The following is a 23,686-nucleotide window of genomic DNA, read 5'->3' as shown; positions in this document are numbered from 1 at the left end:
GTTCTGCTTTGTTTTATAAAATAAATTGGCCAACGTATAAGAATCATACTCTGTAACAAAAACCATCACTCTTATTCAAACAAAATAGTATTGGAAAATGACATTATCAAAACTTTTCATGTTTGGAGGATGTGTTTTTCAACAAACAATCGGCGTTCCAATTGGAACCAACTGTTCTCCTCTTCTTGTCGAATTGTTCAGTTATTCATATGCTATTGACTTCACTTTCCGCTTTAAAGGATGTTCTCTCACTAAATGATTTAAATTTTGTTGACAATGTCGAAAAAAGAATACGACGGATACAATTTAGTCTGCCACAAATCATTACGTACATCTTGAAATTGACAATGATTGTCGTTTGGATACAACATTTTACAAAAAAGACTTGATTTAAACACTTCAAATGTGAACTTTTGATTTCTGCGTATCAACGTTCAATGAGCTCCTGCATACTATCCTCCAGAGCTTGCATTTCCTATAAATGATATGTTTGATAGAGGGCTGCTGTTCTCAAGAAAGCTTTATAAACCAAGAGATCAATGTGTTGAAATTGAAATCGTTCCTTATAAAATTTTACAGACACCATCACGAGTTATGTTCCAATTGTCGTATTTTACAACCCCGTCATCTTTTCCCAATATGTAACCTACATCAATCGACTTCTCACAAGTTTGTAAGTACATGAGCAACACGACTAGACGAAGGCATTGGTTTTGTTATACCTTTGAGTTTGAATGTCTTATTGTTATAAGAGAGGGACAAAAGATACCAGAGTGACATTCTAACTCATATGTCGAAAATAAATAGACAACACTATGGCGAAAAAAAAACAGCGAAAAATAGACAAACATTATTACATAGAAAACTAATACTGAGGACCACCCCCCCCCCCAAAAAAAAAGACACCAAGCTGATTTCCGTTTAGGTAAGGTGTTCCTTCCCCACATATGGCACCCGATGTGCTGGTCTTGTTATAAAAACCCGGGTAATAGGTCTAATTCGGTATATCCCAGTCGGAAAAAGTAGACGGGATTGTTGTTAAGACATTAGAAACAACTTCGTTATCATCTGTGAAACGTATAATCCATAACGGTCAACCAACTAGTGAAAGCGTTCGTAAAACTTATGGTTCCATTTCTTCTATTAATTTAACAGTGGTACATATATATTGGGTCTTGTTGATATATTTTCAAATATCCCAAAATCAGTGAGGTATTGCTAAATCATTACCATATTCAATAACTTCTATCAATATTAAAATATTAAGATTATTCTAGTCTTTATCTTAAACTTAATGTATTTGTATACACCTGCTTCCTGTTCGAGACTGTGACTTGACCCCTAGATGTCATTTTATAGTTTTGGCCATTGGTTCACTACCTCATTAATATAGACCTGCTATATGATTTTTTTCTGTTTTTTATTATCATCCTTCCATAAAGACATCATAGAATAAAACAAATGCACTCTATGAAAGGAAAAACAAACATTACCCCATAATATGAATAGCTTGGATCTAAATATGAATCTTTGTATGAATCTGTGTCTGAATCCTACAAAAATAAAACATATTTTATAAACTGGATTGAATTCTACTTCATACAACAGCAAACATCTATATCTAATTTTAAAAAGTGCTTCGTAAAATATTGTTTTAAAAATCAAATTTAGCTGATATTATAACAGGGACCTTAGACTCAAAGTGTACAAAATGAAAGTTTTTATTAAGACCTTTAATTAGTTGTAATTTTTCAAAGGGTGCTGTTTTGATGTTGTGAAAAAGGTTGCAGTATAATGTGTCTTTAAAGAACCACAGTTTCACGAGTTGAAGCAAAGTGAGCGCACAATGTCAAATAAAAAGTGCGGGCATTACCAAACGTGTCCAATTTGTTCCACGTCCAAATGAGTCCGACGATTGTTATCCGTCAAAACGCGTCTGACAAATGGACATGTTTTGCCGGAATACAATAGTATTTGAAAAGTAACGTTTTGCGGAGGAAAAAGTCGGACACATTTGAACGAAATAAATTTTTTATTATTGGATACGTTTAGTAGAAAAGAATTTGAGCGTGTTATTGCGATATATCATAAGATGGACCCGATTTGACAAAATTGGTACGTTTTGGGGATTAGATACGTTTGGGAAGATTCACATTTTTCAGAGTTCACATACATGTGTCTACGTTTGCATTTCTGGAATTTAGGAAAGTCAAAGAATTAGTACAAATAATATTTAGAAATGCTCAACAAACGTGAGATGACTCTAGTCTTTGTCTTAACATATTTTATAGACACCTGTTTGTTGATGACTATAAATTGGCATTGATACGCTTTTTTTTTTATAAATATTGTGTTTATATTGTTTCATATATCACATTTATATGTATAATCTTTACTTATATTTGTTGATATGTTATTTTGATTGCGTTAAGCAATTAAGCCATTTCACATTTATATTGTGTAATGTTTAACTGCTGGTACAGGTTTGTGTTTAAGTTTAACGCCTGTTAAAAAGTTTAAGCCCGCTGTATTTCTTTGCACCTGTCCTAGGTGAGGAACCTGATCAGTGGTTGTCGTTTGTAAATATTGTTCATGAGTATTTCTCGTTTCTTGTTTATCGTATAGCACAACGGTGGATTACGCCTGTGAAGCACGATCTGCCTATCCTTCCGGAGCATTTGCAACCAACCCCAGTTTTTGGTGTGGTTCGTGTTGCTTAGACTTAAATTGTATATACTGTGTTTTGTGTACTATTATCTGTCTGTTTGTCTTTTAATCTTTTAGCCATAGCGTTGTCAGTTTATTTTCTATCTATGCATTTGAGTATCCCTCTGGTATCTTTGTCCATTTTTTAATAGATGAAACCGTTGGTTTTTCTGTTTAATTGTTTAACACTAGTCTTTTTTGGGCCTACTGAAAGCTAGCTGTTCGGTGTGTGTCAAGGCTCCGTGATTCATACCGCACTTCAACCTAATATAATTATTTGCCTTTTTCTTCGCGATGACCATGAAGGCATTCCGATGTTTTGTTGCCACATATATTTGACTTTCGTTTTTGACAGGTAACCGATCGTATAAATTCGTGGACATTATTGATTGCAAAATAACATTCCTATATCTATATATAGAGATGGGACTTAGGAGATAACTGTATTGTATTTTAAGCTCCGACGGCATCAATTGGGGATTTGATGGTCGCAAATTAAGTTTGCTGGCGACGCGTTAGCGGAGACAGTAAACGGGTATTTTCGACCATCAAATCGCCAGTTGATGCCGTCGGAGCTTAACATACAATATTGTTATCTCCATTCTAATGAAACCGACAGAAAATAACGTTAAAACAATTTAAAATCTGTCATATGCCGTCTGCGCTTGCGCGTATATCCCATAGCATCAATGGTCAATTAATGCCATGCAAATAAGTGACGTTATCCAATCAAAATGAACGTTTCAAATGTTGTTGCATTAGAATTTATTTTCAGAGATAAAATGCTTGTGTCCATCCAGAAGATTTTGCGGTCATCCGATGGTCAGTACTTCAGTACTTTGATTACACATTGTGACTTGGTTAGAGATTTATCTCATACTATGTTTTCTTATTTCTACTTGAACAATTTCGGGTCATTCAGTTTGTGGTATGTTGTATAATAAGACGGCTGTCACACTGACATATAACTGATATCTGTTTTTCATATGTATTAGTGTTTTAACATTCCATAAATAAAAAATAAAAATAAATATCTAATCCAAACAAGAGGCAAGAGTTTACAGATGTTCAAAACTCATAAATCAATTCAGAAGATACAATTCAGGCTAAAATTCTATAAAAAACCTGCGAATAACAAATATTTCACTATTTCAATTTTAAAATCGTTATAGTTTGGAATTTATCATGTCATTATCCTCATGCATATTCATGGAGGCTTACTTCTGCCCGCATGAAGATGAGTTGGTGAGATAATTAAGTCGAACTTATCACATTGTATGTTGACTCTTTGAGATGATTATCACGACAGGTCAACTTAATCATCTCCACAAGCTAAAGTCAACTTAAAATTCTGTGGATTCATTTATTTTCGTTGGTACTAATTTTTGTAATTTGAAGAAAACTTACATTTTCGTGTTCAAAAAATCAAAAATTACCTTAGTTATTTTTTATTTATCTCTCACTTTGTATTGAATCCAGTAAATGAATCGAAATTAATAAATAAAATAACAATGAAAAAAAAGATATTTTTGATAAAATCCTTATATATTTTATCAAATTATATTCATGATTTATTTTTATTATTTTGCCCATAAAATATTTTAAGGTGTTTCAAAATATTATTTACTTTATTCTATTAATTAGTGTACAGGTAAAAACTGTTCACTACATTGCATTTTTTCACTATTGACAAATAACTGATCGACAAGTGTAGTTGTGTCTAAGTTTTGTGAACAAGATAATTTGAAGACTATTAAAGATGTGATTTATATTTTGATTAAAAACAGTTCTGATAAAATCAGTATTGTTTAACGGTTGATCTATTGTTTTTTGCCTACTACACGGGTGTCATTCGGTTTATCGAGAGAAATGGTCGTGAAAGAATATCTAACGGCGGTCAAGTATTGAGAGACGATCGTGAAAGTTCTGGTAACGGATCGTGAAAGACATTTAATGAAAATTTTAGGTCAGAATCTTTGAAAAAATCGCTTAATTTTCAAAACGCGGAACAAATCCGAACAAAAAAATATGTCTGTCAAAATGGTTTAACTTCCTCAACATAACTGTGAAATAAGATAAAGAATATATGCAGTACTTTATGAAAAAACACAAAAGGCGCAATGCATGTCTATGAAATTAATTACCAATAACACGCTTTTTGTACCTATAATGGTCATATTTCAGTTTATCGTGATATATTTGAAATTTAATCTTTGGTGTATATGATAGTACAGCAAAATTAAGGTATGTTCTTCCCTTAAAAGCATTAATTTGTATATGAAAACCTTGAATTTGTTGAATATCCATCAAACTTGATCGTGAAAGATCAGGCAACGCATTATTTTGATCGTGAAAGATAATGCGTGACCAGACTTATTACTAGTAATCAGAAATCAGTATTTTTTTTTACCATTTGATAAACCTGCAACTGGTTGAAGCCTGTAACTATTTTGATAAGGATGAAAATTAAAGCTATTATTTTTTTCTATTCAACACTTTACCTCGAAAGTTAAAAAACAAAACAACTAAAAACATGTCTAAATAAGTTTGAAAGATTCAGATCTGAGAATCGGTCAAGTGCAATTCAGGCAGACCGACACTATCTAGCCAATAATATGGGTATGCAACGTTTAAACCAAAATGATATCCATCAAACAAAAACCTTTCAGCAAAACAGCATCTTTCATGAATAATTTGAGTAAATCTCGTCTGCTTTAGTTATGATAGTAATTTTTTTGAACGTCTATAATATCAAGGGTTTTAATAGAAGTATCAAATGCGCTTAATGTGCTTAATGTATTTTTGTCCATCTGATGAGTTAAGCCTTTTCAATTGATTTTTATAGTTCGTTCTTATGTTGTACTGTTATACCACTGTCTCAGATTAGGGGGTGGGTTGGGATCCCGCTAACATGTTTAACCCCGCCACATTATTTATATACATGTATGTGCCTGTCCAAAGTCAAGAGCCTGTAATTCAGTGGTTGTCGTTTGTTTATGTGTTACATATCTGTTTTTCGTTCATTTTTTTAGACAAATAAGGCCGTTAGTATTCTCGTTTGAATTGTTTTACATAGTCATATCGGGGCCTTTTATAGCTGACTATGCGGTATGGGCTTTGCTCATTGTTGAAGGCCGTACGGTGACCTATAGTTGTTAATGTCTGTGTCATTTTGGTCTCTTGTGGATAGTAGTCTCTTTGGCAATCATACCACATCTTCTTTTTTTTAAATTAGGATTGTAAATGGTTCATTAAAAGATTGCAAGAACAGATGAACCATGACATACAGATCTCTACAAATATCCCGTAGACCAAATATATGTGTTCCGATCCTAACAATGCCTTAGAAAATGACAAATGTAAAAGTTATGCTTGGCCAATTGATTCTGAACATAAGGTCAAAAGTATATGAACCCTGACCGCCAGCCAGACATAGACATCTTACTATCATTCAATATCTCAAATACAATTGACGTCTTCATGGTCATATATGAAACATTCAGACAGACATGTACACCATACACGAAATACCATGGCGCTATAGCAAACAGGTATATATCCAAAAAGCTAAACAACATAAAACGAACATTGCCGAATTATGCATGATAATGAGCTCGATGTTATATGAAACCTTGCAGAAGTCGAAAATGTACACCTTACAATCATAACAACAGACATTTATCATAACAACAGACATTTATCCTAAAGCTTAACGAATCCGCGATACGGACTGAATCTTCATCCATGAAATGAGGCAAATTCGGGGTCAGGTGAATCCTGTATGACGGATATCAGGGGCGGATCCAGGAATTTAGAAAGGGGGGGAAGTTTTAAATATCGCCGAGCGGAGCGAGGCGATAAATTTGTTGGACCTTTTTTGGACTATAAAAAAAAAATAAGTGTAAAATGCACTTTTTAAACGGTTCCTGACGTGGGGCATGTATATTCTATAGTTGCTGTAAAGTATAAGGGTTGGACATTTTAATGCTGTATATTAAGTTAGCATAACCTCACAGATTTCTTGTTGTAAACAAGAAATACGCCGGGCTATTCGATGAAATTTACAATACGACCGACACGAGTTAAAAAAGTCAAACAACCAATTTTTACCTAAATGTTTGGTTGATATATTTCACTCAATAAAATCAAGGGAGGTGAGGGGTTCCAAAATCAATTAAAGGCTACGAATGAGTCTGAAATGACGACGAATTTATGAATGACCGTCGACAAATGGAGACATAAAAGCCACTCTCAGCAGTCAGGTTGCAGTCTTGTCTTGAAAAAAGTATTCAATATATCAGTTCGGCGAAACAGACATTACGGTCAGACATGCAAACCCCCGACCTAAAATAAAAATACGCCTGTTTTTTATTCATCATGTTCATTTAATGCTAAATAATTCTGTGGGAAATTTTCGTTTCTAATAGCAAAAAAGTTTTAAAAATTTAATGCAAAAATCGGAGTCAGATTTTTTTTCTCAGATACCTTAGACTGCCTCCTCAAATCAAATGGTTCGTACCTTAGACTTTACATCTATCTATAGAGCTGATACTGACTGGGGATCATTATTCAGCTATCATGTTATTCTAAAATAGACTGGGGCGTTTGGGGTAAAACATGTTTTCGTAGGTAAATAATATTGCTGTGGATTTTTTTTTCTTCATGACAGTGTAATAGAGTATTACTTTCTGTTTGATTGAATTATGAAATAGAAGTCACTACTAAACGTTTTGGCTCAATCCTGTTTTGCTTTGAAGGTACCATGGTTGTCATTCTCAGCCTAAGCAATGTGTTACTGTAATTTGAATTTCAAAATGACTGAGGGACGCACTGGTCAACTCAACCATAGCGAATCACATGACAAACAGTCCAAGCAAAGGTACGCCCTCTACGACCCCCCCCCCCCTGGATCAGCCACTGGACATGTAGTTTATAGGATCTAATATACAAAATGTGGGTATCCTATAACTCTTGAAAAGTGAGTACTTCAAATGACAATAAAAAGCTTTATCCTACAATCATCCAACTATTTTACATTTCATTTTCTGAAAATATTAATACTTTAAAATGCTTAAACCTATTGAGGATGTTGACCTATATAGCTTTTCTCAATACCAATAACAAATATTAATTATGATATACTTGAAGACTAATTTGAACGTCTTCGTAGCATCAGATCTTTCACGATCCTTTTCACGATCTTCAAAAATGCGGTACGTGATCTTTCACGATCCGAAAAATCAATTTTGTGTAAATAGTTCTTTATTTACCAAGTTTAAGATTAGGTTTATACAAAATAACTATAAGAACCATTTGATTAATTCAAATAGAATATCCTTATTCGTATTAAAGTAGTTTTTCTAGTCAAATTTGTGAAAAAATAATGTTTGTTTACATTTTTTATGTCATTGAAATGTCGAGAAGCAATCTGCCTTTTGTTGTTTTGTAATAACTATGTACTTTTAAAACTGGATATTCTCACATACTGATCATAATGTTGAACCATTTTGACAGACAGTTTTATTTTGTCGTAAATTTGTCTGTGTAATTTATTAAATTAGAATATGTATTGACCTTTCATATGTCTTCTCGATTAAATGTCTTTCACGATCCGTTACCAGAACTTTCACGATCGTCTCTCAATACTTGACCGCCGTTAGATATTCTTTCACGACCATTTCTCTCGATAAACCGAATGACACCCGTGTACTAGAAGATTTTATTTTGCTCAAACATTGTCTGCCATTTCCTTATTTAAGGTATGTGTATTGCATTATAATTGTGTGCCCTTGATTATAAGTATGTTAACTACTTATTTCAATGTTAATCTAGAACGATTGTAGAAAATATAACATCGCACGATAGAAAATATATATATATATATTTTTCAATATCATAAATAATAACAAATGAATAAACATAAAAATATTAGATACCATCGAATCAAAAAAAATTTTGGCGGTGTAATTTTGACACAGTGAAATTAGTAACTGCGAAAGCAAATGATGTACTTAATATAAAACAGGGAGCACTTTAAAAGAATCTTGACTTCAAAAATATTTGAAAAGTAGAAAAGATCAAATGTGATATAATGAAACAATTGTTGGCTTTTGATTACAGTAGATACTATACAATGTTCAATTTTTGATGAGGTTACAGCATAAACCTCATCAAACATTGATAATTGTATAGTATCTACTGTAATTAAAAGCTTTTGCAGTTGCAAATTTTTCTTATAATATTTGTAATATGGAATAATGTTTATCAAAAAAAAAAAAATACACGGAAAACAGAACATACATCGAAAATTAGAAGAAAAGGGAAAACGGGGATTTGCATGACGTTATAATCAAACGTCATTGACGTTGCATTGGAAAATCGATATTTAGGTGCTCGGACGTTGTTTCAAATCATATAACATTTCGTGATTTTTGCCGCGTTGGATATAATGTTTTATCAACGAACGAGGACTTCCTTTGTTTTAAATAAACGAGAAAACAGAAAATTCATATTCCTTTTCAACCCTAACGTTAGAGGTATGACATTCATCTTAAGCCGTTGGGCTCGATTAAAATCATATCTTTGGGGTTGATAAATTATTTTGTCTAATGATTGTAATCTGTTATCTATTTCTTGCACGAAGAGATATTTCTCGTACCACACTTCACGTGTAGTCTAAACAATTATGACGTCTTGAAAGGCTACTATTCTTTTTACGCCTTATATCGACGTCATAATGCCAAAATAGTATTTTCACTTTGACTTTGGGAGGGAATGTACTGCTATATATATGCGATCGGATGGAATTGTAACTTATTTTATTATCACTTTAGGGATTCATTGGAAATATTTTGCACAAACAAATTTATAAAATGTAAGAATTTTTAAACAAATGCAACCATTGTTACCCTTCAATGAAAATTTTATTGTTAAATTGAGTCTCAAAGTCGAACCAAAAATGGTGGCGTCAGGATCATGACTTCACAGAAAGGCATCAAAACAAAAATTTAAATTAGCCTTCCTAGACGTCATAATTATCGGACTCATCTTCGGTCGATTGGCTCGATTAATATCATATCTCTGGGGTTGATAAATCATTTTCTCTTAATATGATTGTGGCCTGTTGTCTTTTTTTTTGCATGAAGAGATATTTCTCGTTTCAGACTTCACGTAGTGTTATACGAAAGTGATACTTCACGTAACGTGATACGAAATAGTGATACGATAATTGCGTTAATTTGATTGGCTTATCCAGCATCACGAGACGACTTGATGACATTTCCATTGGCTCTTTGTTAGGTCATTGACGACATTCAAAGGTTTAGATGATGAAGATTTTGTTTATAGCAAAGACTTATGTGATTTCTTCAATAATATACACAACACTCACACCTTTGACTGGACATCTTCTAATTGTCAAATTTTATTTTGTTTTGAAGATCAAGATTTTTTTATTGACATTATCAAGCTTGCATTCTATAAGCGTAAAATTGTCTTTAGTTGGGAGGCGAAAACTACGGGTAATAAAGCGATAAACAGATTATCGGGTTTTCTTAATATAGATATCTAAAAATATCAAATACAAAAAGATTCATTACGATATCAATGTTTAGAAAACCAGACAACTGACGTCTCAAAAAAACTATGATTAAAATATTTAACTTTAAATGAGGAACAATCTTACCTCGGCAGAGCTTGTCATTGTAAATTAATCTGCAAATATAAAATCATTGTCGTACAACTTTTGTTTATCGTAAAAATATGCAAAAGATATCAAAGGGACACCCAAAGCTTATAGGTTTAATAAAAACTGAAAACGCTATGGCAAAATCAGGTTTTTAGATACAACATATATATTTGTACAACACAAATAAATTCGGTAGCCCCTCTAATTTTTAATACAAAAGGTGAAAGTTTTACTGACAGTGATATATAGTTTAAAAAGATCTCAATCTAAAATGCAAAATGTAGGACAAAGTGTATAACACAATTTGACATTTTCTTGTGCAGTTTTAAAATTGTCTTCGGATCTCAGACATGCACCAGTTTAAACATTAGTAACAAGCAAAGAAGTGTAGAGATAAAGTTAATATTATTAACTTATAACTACCAGAAGTCAGTTTTCATGACGCAGTCAGAGGGTATGCATTCGGTTTGTGACTCAATTAAAAAACAGAACGCTTCACTATGGTAATATCATGCTTGATGTCACAAATCTGTATTCTGATTGGACGAAATAACAAAATTGAAAAGGGGGAGGGGGATTTACAATAAAAATATATCGAGAACATTACGAACATAAAATCAAACTTAAAAATGAAATTATCCAGATAAATAAAATAAATTAGAAACAAATATGTCAATTATCACCACTGTCAAATTGCATTATAGGTAGATAGTACTGCCCAGTTTATTATATATACCAGGTCAATATTAGGCTATTAATAGCTCGAATATTATTAATGTATCTTGTCAATTAAAGGTTCCAGTACATAACAATAATCTCAGAGAGTACAAAATATTATACAAGAAATAAAGACTGTCAAAATACATATATCGAAAATGTTATTACTTGTCAAAAGTTGTATTACAAACATGGTATAGATCATCTTCTTTAAAGGCCCGTCAGTCCCCGATATACACACCGAAATATATATAGGTTGTATCTTTTATTGTTAAAGTTGTTTTTGACATTCAGTTAAACTTGACATTACTCTATGGATCTAAACTGTTTCAAGCTTGTTATTCATCACAAATAAGATTTAGTGTCTAGATCTTTTTCACAGTTATAAAGGTACTTCTTTATCTCTGAAACACACCTATATATATTTTGCACTTTATTTGTAAAATCCCTGCAATAATCAATAATCTATTGAAGAGCGATTAAACAAATAAGAATCGAAATTTAGTGCTGTTGATGTTGATATGAAATCCTGCAAAGACAGAATAAGCACGCTTGAACATAGTGCTCAATGAATGTCCCATATAACGGATGAACACCAAGCTATTAAAAAGAAACTTAAAAAGGTGTCTGAAAGCATAATACCTCAAAAACAGTAAACTTAAATGTGAAAAATAGACTTGTCGACGTTGAAAAACTAAAATTTAGCAATAATCGTGTGTTCTTTGCTATCGATGAACAAATTGAAGTTACTGAAATGGATACCGGAATAACCGGTGCACAGGGTGATCCCGAGAAGGCGAATGCAGCGGAAAAAAAGTACCGGAAAATTGCATCAACATTATTACAGATTTTCTCGAGCAAAGGTTGAACATTATAACGCTAAAACGCGCATGAAACTCGAAAAAGCCTACAGACTTGGTAAGAAAAGACGAAAGCTGAAAAACCGAGACCAATGGTGTTAAAATTTGCTGAATTCGGTGATCGAGAAACGATACGAAAAGCCTTGGGTCGCTTAAGACAAACAAGTTTTGGAATTAGTCCTCAGTACCCGACAAAAGTGTTACTAAAACGGAAATAAACTAATCGTTGAAGGAAAGTTGTGGCAGGAAAAGCAGTTTGCGGAGAATGGCTGTACTACTGTTGAAAGTGATAAGTGTAATAAATGTTCATTAAATGTGTGCTCATGGAATATCTCTAAAGGTCTGTTGCGGAAACTAAAAGACAAAGAATTTTTAATGGAAATAACGAATTATGATATCGTATGCTTAAATGAGTGCTGGGTCAAATGACCGACGGAATTCAAATTAAATGGTTATGATAAAAAGTTTGTTTATAGGGGAAAGTGCAATGGAGGAGGAGGATAATTGTTTTCTATAGAAAGTGGTTAAATCCTTATATTGAAGTATTGAATTGTTGTGCTGATAGTATGATATGGTTAAAAATAAGCAATGTTATTATGTTTAAAAGTAAAGATTTGTATCTGTGTACTATAAATTTGCCCCTGATAATAATGTGTTTTACCGAAAGTATATCTTAGATGTCTTTGACGTTTTGCAGGAACAAATAGAACATTGTATTAGGTAACATTGCAGTGATTGGTGATCTCAACCGAAGAACAGGTTTAGAAAATGACTTCATGATGCAAGACAATTTAAATGTATTTAATTGCATTGACACTGATGTACTCAATTATGAACTTGATATACCAAGTAAAAGAACAACAGAGGACAGAAAGCCGGCTCATTCGTTGGGTCGTAATTTAAATCTTCTGGTATAAGAGTATGTAATGGTCGTTTTGGGAAAAAAAGTGAAACTTGTACAATTCAAAATAAGAATGGATATAGCATAATTGATTTTCTGCTTTTATCTTGTGATTCATTTTCTATTGTTAATGATTTTGTCATTGGTGATTTTACTACTTTTTCATGTCATGCACCGTTAAAAGTTATAGTTAAACCTAAAGGATTAACTTCAAATAAAATATGTACTTGTTAAACTGTAAAATATGATTGTTATAAATGGAATGAAGGCTTTAAAGATGACGTTAAGATGCTCATTAAAACAATTTAACCAACATGAGTGTGAAGAAACAAACTAATTTTAAATCTTGCTAAACAAAGATAAACTAAACGATGTGAGAATAGCTTAAACAGACGATATAAAAAAAACAGAGGGGAAACATATTGAGTTCTATGAGAAAAACGAATCCAAAGTACTTTTATCGAAAATTCAGGAAACGAAAAAAGGCCATACAAAGCAACATGAAATTAACCGATTTTGTGACGCATTTTAAAAACTTAGTTTCTAAAGAAGAAATTCACGACGGACCGGAAGAAGAGGTCAACAATGAAGTCATTTGTGAAAAATTGGACCGACCTTTTATGGAGCAAGAAATTGATGTTTGTGTTAAAAAATTGAAAACTGAAAAAGCAACAGGCTATGACAATCTATTAAACGAATTTTTGAAGGAGTGTAAATAAGCGCTACTGCCACTGTTATGCAAACTTTTTAACGTCATACTTATTACCGGTTGGTTTCCAGAAATATGGGTCAAGAGTGTTTTAGTTCCGCTATTTAAAAAAGGTCAATTTGATAATACACGAAACTACAGAGGAATTTCGCTTGTGTCTCATGTTGGGAAATTTGTTGATTTCTGACATTAAAACAAGACTATTAAAGTGGTGCAAAGAATACAGTATATTGACTGATGCGCAGTTTGGATTTGTTCCTGGATATGGTACACACGATGCAATTTTTGCCCTTCATTCTATTGTAATCATATTGCAATTTATGTATATGACATAAGCCTCGGTCACACCTTACCGGATAAGACGAACGGACGCCTAACGGATGAAAATAAAAGTTGTCCGTTGACAAAATTGTTATCCGTTGGGCGTCCGTTGATGTACTGACCAACTAAAACGGACGCCTAACGAATGCATAACGGACATGCAACGGATATGCAACGGACGAGAAACGGAGACGTAACGGACAGAACGGATGTCGAACGTACATCCAACGGACGAGTACCGCATAAAACGGACACCTAACGGAAGCGTACCGGATAAAACGGATAAACAAGATATACGAAAAAATTAAAGGCGACAATTATAATACATGTCAATCGCATTAATATTGAAAATGTTCTAGTTAAGTAATTAAGTAAGTTGATTTTATTTCGAGTCGGCATATATATACATAATAACAGACAAAACATGAGCTCTGATGAACTTTTTAACCGACAATCACATAAAAAATCATGCAAATCCTACCAAACAAAACTGAAAAAACATGCAATATAATGAAAGCAAATCTATTTGTCAAAGTTCTGTGTAACTGGTTTTTGTTTGTTCTTCAAAATGCCGCTAAAGGGTAGTGTCTGACCTGAATAAGTTTAACAGCTGATTGATTGTGAAGATGTGCCCTTACTCTAAGATCGATTATGAATAATAAGAATTCATGAACCTTAAGAAATATTTTTGGCATTTCTGACGAGAAATTTTCAATTGGCATCAATTTTATCCGTTTCAGATCCGTTCATCATCCGTTATGTCCGTTATACGTCCGTTAGAAGTCCGTTTCTCATCCGTTTTATCCGTTAGACGTCCGTTAGACGTCCGTTGGTGAATTTATCTGCCAGACCTCCAACGGATGTATAACGGACACGTAACGGATACAAAACGGAAACGAAACGGACGAGTACCGTACAAAACGGACGCCTAACGGACGTCTAACGGACGTTCAACGGACATTTTATCCGTTAGACGTCCGTTCAAAGTTTTGAACATGCTCAAAATTTTCCACCGGACAGAACGGACGTCGACGGATAAAACGGACGCTTAACGGACATGCAACGGATAAAACGGACGCTTAACGGACATGCAACGGATATGGACGGACGTCTAACGGATTGAAAAAAAAGTTATCCGTTAGGCGTCCGTTCGAGCTATCCGGTAAGGTGTGACCGAGGCTATAGACATTGAGTTAATTAAACAAGGAATAGAACCATATAAAGTAAAAATGTTAAATCTTTATCATTTTATGTATGCTGATGATACAGTTCTATTCAGCGAAAGTATTTCTGAATTACAAAAAATGTTAGTCACTGTATATGATAGGTCATACAAGGATGGTCTTGACATTAATTTAAGAAAAACCAAAATAGTTGTTTTTCGATACAAAGGTGTATTGAAAGAGAACGAAAAATGGTATTTGAATGGTAAAATGATAGAAATGTGTGATCAGTTTGTATATCTTGGTTTGTTATTAAACTATAACGGTAATTTTACTGTAACACAGAAAACACTATCTGAACAGGGTAGAAAGGCTACATTTTGTTTATTGAGTAAGATTTATGATGATTATTGTTACAACACTGAGACTTTGATATCCTTATTTGATTAATATGTAACAAGTATTGTGAATTATGGTTGTGAAATATTGGGTTTCCATAAGTGAGCTGATATTTATATACCTATATGGAGTTATTTTCTTTCAGAACGACAGATCATTCTTTTTCAGAATCAATCCGGACGATACCATGTTTCATTGAAATATGCTCAAAGGCATAAAATAATGACCTGTGTGAGGTCATTATTTTCCTTGATAAACATGCAATCTATGATTTACTTCAAAATTTAATTCGTCTAATAGTTTTTTGTTGCCGATTTGGAAATTTATTTTTTAAAGTTCAATCGATGATAGGTGTAAAAGAAACCGTCATTTTAGTCCCGCATTTTAATTTTAGAAACAAATAACGTGAAGTACGTGAAGTTTTGTTAATTTTGCTATAATAAAGAAACGTTATCATATATGTCAGATAAATTTTAATGTAGACTTTCATAAAATAAATCCAGATTTAACATATTCGTGTGTAAGATTTTGAAAATCTTATTCAGTCAAACTGAATAGGTTGATTGATTTGTGGTTGCTTGCTTAACGTCCAGCGGCAAATATTTCATGCATGTTCAGAACGGTACACACTGAATAGGAAATCATACTGTGACCTACATGTATTTATATTCGTCTTCGTGTCAGTTCTTAACTTTTTAATATTTATGTATACCTTTTACTCTATCAAATGATAAACTAATAAGATAATCTTATATTCTATTGAATAACATTAACGTAACTCACGAAAGGGTCGGCTGCGGACTGGGGGTATATAATTATATCCTGATTATCTTTTAATAAAATTGTATTGCTATTCAAAATACAATCTTTCTGAATTTTTCATTCGAATCAAGTAAAATTGTTAAAAAAATTAACCACTTTTCCGAGATAGAAAAAACATAACAAATAGAAAAAAAAACATACCCATCCTCCTTTTCTATAAGCTAAGTAGTACAATAAATTACTTACAATGTGTCTTGTATTTATCATACACCGTTATCGGATGGTAACAATACATTTGTGTCTTACTTCATGCAGTTACAGTAATATTTTTATTGTGTATGGATAATAATTTTTAAAGGTTTATATCTAATTGAATGTGAAATACCTAAACGTATGAGATCTGCATGTAAATTCAAATTTACGAATGATGTCCTTGTAACGATGATAAAATTTAGTAAATGTTTTGACTAGTTTGGAATATCAAAAACCCTGCTGTAATAGCTTTTCAGTAAAACATATATTGCTTTCGTTTCAATCAAATACGTTGTTACATACATGCACAAATCGAACTAGTTGAGATATATAAACACTATAACATGGTGACAAGGGAACGTCAACATCTAAAAACGGATAATAGCAATAGGAAATGAAAATTATTATCATTAATTTTGGTATTAAGCTTTCCGTTAAAGATATAGATATCAACATTCAGGAAAGGGCAGTGCTCATAACTTCACCTTGCATTTTGATTTATGTTAATTGTGTAGCGTATATGACAATAACAATCAAAACCAAGGAGTAAACAAAGACTCACAAAACCAAAGTACATTATATATTTGACTTTATTATTTGATTGTTATGGTACAAAATTGAGTATAACACTCAAAATGAAATTGACAGAAAATACAAAACTGGCTATAACAGTTAAAACATACACTACAAACCATTAATGTCTGAAATGGCCTATATCTGTACTCGACTGTACTGATTTTTACTCGACCAGTCTGAATTGGTCTGACTTTTACTTGACATTACTAGACCCCAGTCTGAACCATACTTGACTGTACTGAATCGTACTTGACCTTTATCTTTGCCGTTGAAAATAGTCTGAACTATTACTCGACCAGTCTGAAACAGTCTTAACCCATTCTCGACTTGTACTCGACCTATTTTTCCAGTCTGAACCATACTTAACCAAGGTCTAAACAGTACTCGACCAGTCTGAACCATACTAGACCAAAAAACTCTACTTTTTTAACTGTTAAAATAAATTTCTATTAATGACATATATAACAACAGCCAACAAAATTTATAAAAATTTAACCTTATATTAGAAATATATCTATGATTATATTTAGGATGAAAAAAAAATATATTATATAAAACTTATATCAAAAAGGGATAATATTAAATAAATAAATAAAATTGTTGTTCTGATTAGTGGTGAAATATAAAGAATAACCTCTGCTTGTGGCAAACTCATAAATAAGATCACACCTGGTCAGAAGTATTAAATTCTAAATAACATTGATTCAAAATTGCAACATCCTGTTTAAGTTAAATAACAAGGCCTTTCAAATATACATGTATGTACTAGATAAGTAATACACGAATCTAAGAAAATAGGGCTTTCTTTTTACCTGTAAATCACACATGTATTTAGGTAATTAGAACATATTAATGTGCTTTCTGTATGCCATGTTAATTTGACCAAAAAAATTACTTAAATTAATTGAAATAAATGTTTACTGTTACTTTGGAATACATTTCTTTTTTAAAAAAGGTTATCAAGGATTGCTATGGAAATGCTATTATCATGATTATATTAAATTCTTGGTTTAATAAAACAAAACAATTTTTTAAATTCATTAAGCTGTTTTATATACTATTTTATATATATATTCATAAAAAAAAAACATTCACTGCATTATTGATTCAACTCAACTAAATCTTTACTAGGTTTAAGTTAATGGTGAAAATAGTCCAGTTACCATAAAATACTTCCGAAGTATTCATAAAATTTTGAATAAATATTGAAAATATTAGTCATTTGTTAGTCACAATTCATTTCTTTACATTTTGTGATCAGCTTGTTTTATTTATATTTTAAAAGTTGATATATATTTTTACGTAAGTGTTGATTAATATTGTGTTGACGTTATATTATGATTGATTATTGTGAAATTTTAATTTCAATACTGTATTTAATACATTTTTAATTTCAATTTGTTGTTCAAATTTTATTTTTATTTAAAAAAAAATCCTAAATTGATAAAATTCAGTTGATAGATACAAAGAATAGGTCTAGGTTGGTTAAGACTTGGTCGAGTATGGTTCAGACTAGGTCGAGTATGGTTAAGACTTGGTCGAGTATGGGTCAGACTAGGTCCAGTATGGTTCAGACTAGGTCCAGTACGGTTCAGACTAGGTCGAGTACGGTTCAGACTAGTATAAAATGGTTAAGTACTGGTCAAGTACACATTCAGACTGTTAAGTATGGTTCAGACTACAGTCGAGTATTATCAAGCAAATCTCAGACGAATTCAGACTGGTCGAGTAAAAATCAGTACAGTCGAGTACAGGTATAGGCCATTTCAGACTTTTAATGGTTTGTAGTGATACCAGTAACAAATTAAAAATAAATTGCTCATCAATGTTTCAACCAAATGAAACGGCTATCATATACATGTATACGTGAAGGAAACAAATTAAAGATAACAAGGGTTAAATATCTTTGATTGATATGATTACATTATAACATGCCTCAAATCAATATTTAGATAATAAAAGAACTAAACATTCAAAACTTAGTGGTAAAAAACCAATTTAATATTTGCTTTAGGCGTGAATTTGAAGTAATAGTGGAATTGAAAAAAAAACATATTTCACTCAATTACATTAAAAATTTAGTGGGTAAAACAAACTCAATTTGTGATTTTTTATCTGGATATCAGAACATTTATAACTAGCGTGATAGTTCTTTGTGGACGTCATTTGGAATATGACAGTTCTTGTGCATTCGTTTTTGATGTGTTTTGTCATTTGATTTTGCCATGTGATTATGGACTTTCCGATTGGATTTTCCTTTGAGTTCAGTATTTTTGTGATTTTACTTTTTGGATTATATCCCCATCCTTCCAAGAAGTTAGCACTTCTGTGTTGATATGCATTATCATTGATATGGTCATAATTATGAATAAATGGTTAACAAAACTTAAAATTTTTCGAAATCATTTTCTACCCAAGGAATAGACTATCTTAGCTCTATATGTCAAGAGTTTTGAGAATTTTGGGTCTCGATGCTCTTACACTTCGTACCTTGTTTGGCCTTTTCAGCTTTTTTGCACGAGTGTTGCTAATGAGTCTTTTGTATACGAAAATCTCGTGTATCCTACACAATTTAAATCCTGATATCTATGGTGATTTTTTTTTACGCTGGACATCATTTAAGTGAACGTGCTGTTCAATCACTAAAATTTCTTTGGATTAGGGCCATCACGAATGTGTTCCGTGTGTCTAAAGTCTTAGCTTCATTTTATTGAAGATTTTATTTTGTCAAAATACATTTTGCTTTCAGAAAATATTTATAGAATGTTTTATCTAGTGAAAAGTTGTTTTTTTCGGGGAAAAGGGGGGGGGGATTTTAAAGTCGCTTCCGGGTTATGATTGCTTTTAGAAGGCTTCCACCAGTTTTATTCAAAACGAAAGTATAGGCAGATTTTTCCTTTTTTTTTTAATTTTCAAAAATCTATTAAAATTATATAAGTATTATTCTATTCTTTACTTAACACAAAATAAGTAAAAGATAAAAAGAAGGTGTGATAATAATTATAATAGTTTTACCTGTCCTTAGTCTCCACACATCGTAATCGTTCGTATCATACTTCCCTGTCTGTAGTAAAAATACTGTTATCAACAGGGCAGTCATCTGACTGGTTTCCACCAGTTTTATTCAAAACGAAAGTATAGGCAGGTTTTTCCTTTTTTTTTATTTTCAAAAATCTATAAAAATAATATAAGTATTGTTCTATTCTTTACTTAACACAAAATAAGTAAAAGATAAAAAGAAGGTGTAATAATAATTATAATAGTTTTACCTGTCCTCAGTCTCCGAACAGCGTAATCGTTCGTATCATACTTCCCTGTCTGTAGTAAAAATACTGTTATCAACAGGGCAGTCATCTGACTGATAGTACGTCAAAACTTGCACGTTCCATAACATTTTATTTGTCAATAAAACAAATATTAATCGTCAGTACAAATGAATATATGGTAACGGTTATTCATCTCGCCTTTCACCGTCTTGATACTAATATGATTTATAACTTTCTTTTTGATCTCAAATCAAATCAAATGATATGTTTATACCACATGTGAAATACACGAGATAAAAAATCAGCACAAAACACTTCATTGTTTTATGAGGAAATCTGATGATAGAAGATGAGTTTATTGACCACAGAAATTACTGAAATGGTAATGATGATTTCGAAAAACTATTACCAAACGTGTTCTTTTTAAAGAAAACACAATCTTGCGTGGTCAACCCAAAAGCAAGAAAGACAAGATACGTCAACCAATCGTAAAGCACACAGTGACACTTTTTAAAATGACAATTCACTTTAAATGCTGTTAGACAATTGGTTTATTTGCTTGATATAAAAAAAAAAAAAATTTAAATTTATTACTTTCAACTGTTGCAATATCAGAGGGTGGACTGGGCGCCTCTCTTCCTTTTTTATCTGAAAAAATATCATATTCCGGCTAATCATAAGGTTAATTAATAACGAATGCTTGGTGCCAATGTATTCACTTCAGCTTAAACTCTTAATTTTCTTTGGGACGTTATGATAACGGAACTTGAAACTCGACAATCATCGCGCAATAACAGATATATTTTGGGAACGGAGATCTGTACAATTACATACTCTCTGTACAGCTTTAGCCAATTAATTTGTATTATCAATACCAGATTTACAAAAACTGTTTTTTCGTTTAATTTCAATTAAAAGTACATATGTAAATAGAAACATTGGAATTTACATTCTAACATGAACTTGTGGCATTTCTTTCATTTTTTTCTTAATCACTTATTTAAAAAAATAATAATAATAATTACTTAGTTGACAACTATTGTACTTACTAATATTTGTATCAATGTCATTTTTTTCTTATATACCTACCGGTATTCTTATATCGGACTCGGGCTTCTTTTTAACATAGTCTTACTATGCGTATTGCTGTGTGTTTGTTTTTCTACATTGGTTAGACGTATAGGGCTGAGATATCACAAAACATATTTTACCAATGGGCAGCTGCATTATTTGCGCCTGTCCCTAGTCAATAACCCTTTGTTTTTGTTAGTCTTGTATGATTTTTAATCTAAGTTCATTTATAAATTTCGGAGTTTAGTATGACGCTCAGTATCGCTGAACTAGTACACATATATGTTAAGAAGCCAGCTGAAGCACGCGTCCGGTGCGGGATGAATATCAATTGGTGGCATTCGACTGTTTTCTTTAATTTTATCGGGTTATTGTATCTTCGACACATTTCTTATTTCCATTCTCAATTTTAACTTAATTGGAAATTTAAGTGTACAGTACCATGACCCTCGGTGGCATTATGTTTTTTGTTCTGAGCGTCCTTCCGTTCGTTCGTCCGTTCGTCCATCTGTCCCGCTTCAGGTTTAAGTCTTTGGTCAAGGAAGTTTTTGAAATAGTTGGGGTTAAATCAAATTGATACTTAGTACACATGTTATATTTTGTAATCTGGCTTATTTTAATGACAAACTTAAAAAAGGTTTTGACCCTAATTTCACGATCCACTGAACATATAAAATGATAATGCGAGTGGGGCATCTGTGTTCTACGGGTATATTCTTGTTTGATTTACTTTTATTAACAAATAATAGTTAGTCCAATTGAATGTGATGTCCTTGATTTTGTATACAACATTTTACGTATGAATTTGCATTGCAGCACAGAGTATTCTTTTCTTAGTAAAGTAATCCATGAAATAGATCAAGAAACATCATTGACAATTTATTATAAATTACCATGATAATTGAATGTTTAAGCAGTTGAAATCTTAATAATTGTTTTTTTAAGAAAAGGAAGGTGTTAATCTTCTTAACCTTACACCACACTGCTTTAGGGCGAAACTACAATAGTTGATATATTGAGTGCCAATAAAATGTGCGTTTTTTGTAAACAGTTTGAAGGCCAAATGAACTAAATGTTGAGACGTTGTAAGGACATAGTTATTTATTTATCTTTCGTTTCATGTTTTGTAATTGATAGGTATATTACAGTTATAATGTCATAACATTAATTATTTCCGTATTCCTTTACTGTAATCATTACAACAAAAGTATGTTCTAATACCTGTGTACATTGTTTTATTTGGCGGTATGTTTCCAAGGTTATAGTTTTCTTTCTGATATAGTTTCACATCTCACCCCTTATTTTATTTATTATGTGTTTACATTGAGTTATAGATTATATTTATTCGTTCAGTAAAATTGTGAAGTCGCTTCCGGGTTCTAAATAGTTTAAGAAAATTTCCGCCATTTTTAAAAATCGCATAGAAACCCCATTGAAACTATTAACACTCGACTGATTTTGCTTTTATTAATACTTGATCTTCAAGATAATATTTTGTTTAGGTTGTAGTTCCAAAAAAACAAAGTTTAATCTTATAAAAAGAATTGGAATACTCAATAGACAATAATTTTTTTAATGAATTTACAAATTACAATTATTATTTATTTATCAACCGGATAAATCTACATCAAGTAGTAGAGTTATTCCTCTTATCCCATGTGTATGCATTATTTAAGGCTATTTTGTTCCGTCTATGAAGTCATGAAAATTTAAGTAATATATCAATATACATGTCATAAATATTTCAAAGTGAATGGTACCTTTTTGTTTTATGTATCAATGACAGATGACAATGTACTCATATATTGACACCATCTATCATATTTATTATTGATAAATGATAAATGTTATCTGAAATATTTAATGATGTTTGAATTTTTGTATTATATATACATATTTATCATATATTTAGTCCTAGATACAGTAATTTTGTATATCTAATCAAGAGTCTTTTTTCAAGTCTGTATCATTTACCCTGTATCGCATAACCCGTATTGCATAGCTTAACCCGTATCGCATACCCTATATCGCAAAGCTAAACCCGTATCGCGTGCATCTTGTAACCTCATATATCGAATGACGTAAACGTTGGACAGTTTTTCCTGGAATGATACGAAAGGTTGAAGGCCGTACGGTTGCCTACTTCTATTTCAAATTCACACACCTCGTTGAATGGCCATTTAAAAAAGATAGATGGTGAATATACATGTTCACACTCTTTTAGATTCCTTTTCAGTTACAACACACCAAAGAACTATGTCAATTTGACCTGTTTTGATTCTTCTTAAACTGCCCT

At 32.0% G+C, this 23,686-nt stretch overlaps 1 long non-coding RNA gene across 1 annotated transcript; it reads right to left on the bottom strand.

Moving 5' to 3' along the window:
• Positions 1-1,493: 1,493 nt before the first annotated feature.
• On the bottom strand, positions 1,494-20,220 carry LOC143077989 (uncharacterized). The gene is made up of 3 exons (XR_012978981.1): positions 20,069-20,220; positions 10,391-10,419; positions 1,494-1,553 (listed from the first exon to the last, which is right to left on the bottom strand). It is a non-coding gene; the product is annotated as an uncharacterized LOC143077989 (long non-coding RNA).
• Between the last annotated feature and the right edge of the window lie 3,466 nt (positions 20,221-23,686).

Source organism: Mytilus galloprovincialis, chromosome 6 (assembly GCF_965363235.1).
Source record: "Mytilus galloprovincialis chromosome 6, xbMytGall1.hap1.1, whole genome shotgun sequence".
In the NCBI taxonomy this organism is placed as follows: domain Eukaryota; kingdom Metazoa; phylum Mollusca; class Bivalvia; order Mytilida; family Mytilidae; genus Mytilus; species Mytilus galloprovincialis.
Note: the sequence above shows the minus strand (reverse complement) of the source record. Positions and strands in the feature narration are given on the sequence as shown.